General features: G+C 53.3%; 1 non-coding gene across 1 annotated transcript; it reads right to left on the bottom strand.

Annotated features, from left to right (window-relative positions):
• Positions 1-61: 61 nt before the first annotated feature.
• TRNAG-UCC lies at positions 62-133 on the bottom strand. Its single transcript has one exon. It is a non-coding gene; the product is annotated as a tRNA-Gly (tRNA).
• Positions 134-1,641: the final 1,508 nt, after the last annotated feature.

Raw genomic sequence — 1,641 nt, 5'->3', positions numbered from 1 at the left:
GGGGCTTTGGGCTGAGGAGGCCAAAGGCACGTGGTGGAGAGCAGGCGAAGAAAAGCTGGTGTGCGTTGGCCGGGAATCGAACCCGGGTCAACTGCTTGGAAGGCAGCTATGCTCACCACTATACCACCAACGTGCCCCCCACTCTGGATGCCCCCTTCCTTCCGGCCCCCTGCACACACTCAGCCCCTCAAGCTCCCGGCTTGTCGGTGCTTTCTCCATGTGTAGATGTTGGAGAGACTGAGATGAGATTCCATGTCACCAGAGAAGAAACCTCACGAGTCAAGAGAAGCTCCAGGACATGGCTTAGCCAAAACAGTTGTGGGCCAATTAGGCTTGACTTGGGTGAGAAAAAGACGTTTTCTGCCAATCAAAACACAGCCGCCTAGTCAGAAACAAAACCACAAAGGTGAAACAAATGGGTCATTCTCTGTGCTGCCCTGAACCCCACGGATGTGTTTCTCAGAATCTGTTCTGTGCCACTGCATTTGCTCCTTCTCATTAACGACTTTGTGCAGCACAGCTGGAGACCTGTGCTCATCTGTTCTCCTCCTCCTCGTCAGCCATCTGCTCTGCAAGGTACAGCAACCTGCCCCCGCCCTGAATTTACTGCCCATTGAGTCTCAGGTCCCACATGGAAAACAAGCAAGCAAAGGAGAGACAGACCCCAAATCCTCAGGGAAATGGTGAGTCTGTAGCCTCGTGATCACCGCCTTGTAATGTGTCTGAGGGTGAGCCTTGACTCTCGCCACGGAAAGCACTGAAGTGCTGATCTCCTGTCTTCTGCCAGTGCGCTCCGTGCCTCTGGCATGTTGGGTGGGAAGCAGTGACTATTCCCTGCCTGCCCTGGGTAGCCCATGGAAAAGACAGATGGAGGCTTACAGACCGGGCTGAGGTCCAACACTTCCCAAGGCAGCAGGAAGAGTGTAGACACGTGTGCTGAGCTGAGGTCAAAGGGAGCCTTCAGAAACATCCAGGGAAAAGTTCCTCTCCGAGCCTTATTCTGAGCAGGAGACTTGGCAGGGCTGTGGGATGTCCCCGTGGAGGTGCTGGGGGTAGCAGAGTGGCGCAGCGGAAGCGTGCTGGGCCCATAAGGTAGAGGGTGCGAAACCATCTTCTGCTAATTGCTTTTCCCCCCTACATCTTACAGCTGCTGCCTCTCCCAGCAAATTCTAATGCCACTGCTCTAGCTCTGTGTCCGCAGTCACAGAGCAGTATGAAACACCCTGGGCAGCTCCCTGACATAAAATGGCAGCTGAATGGAAACGGCGGCCCCCGATACACTGGGGCAGGGACTTCCTGGTCAGATGTACTTCATGGTCTTGGGATTCACCAAAGCCATCATCCACCACCAAAACCAGTACCTGCACCAGGCAGATTTTAGCCCAGGAACAGGGAACACATTGAGTCCGGCAAAACAAATGCTTAGGGACAAGGGATGAGGCAGATACTCGTATCCGACCAAGTTACGTAACCGAGAAACCTCTGCTAAAAAAGACCCACCTGGCCTATTTACAGACTACACAAGAGCAATCCTAATTGTTACTCCAGCATTGCCTGCTTTTCACTCACTGATTGCTGAGCTGGGACTAGACAAGTGTACAAGATACGGGTATATCCGGTGCCTAAGGATAAACCAACACC

This window comes from Eurypyga helias, unplaced genomic scaffold (assembly GCF_000690775.1).
Source record: "Eurypyga helias isolate BGI_N326 unplaced genomic scaffold, ASM69077v1 scaffold17381, whole genome shotgun sequence".
Lineage (NCBI taxonomy): Eukaryota > Metazoa > Chordata > Aves > Eurypygiformes > Eurypygidae > Eurypyga > Eurypyga helias.
This window is presented reverse-complemented; position numbering and strand designations above follow the sequence as displayed.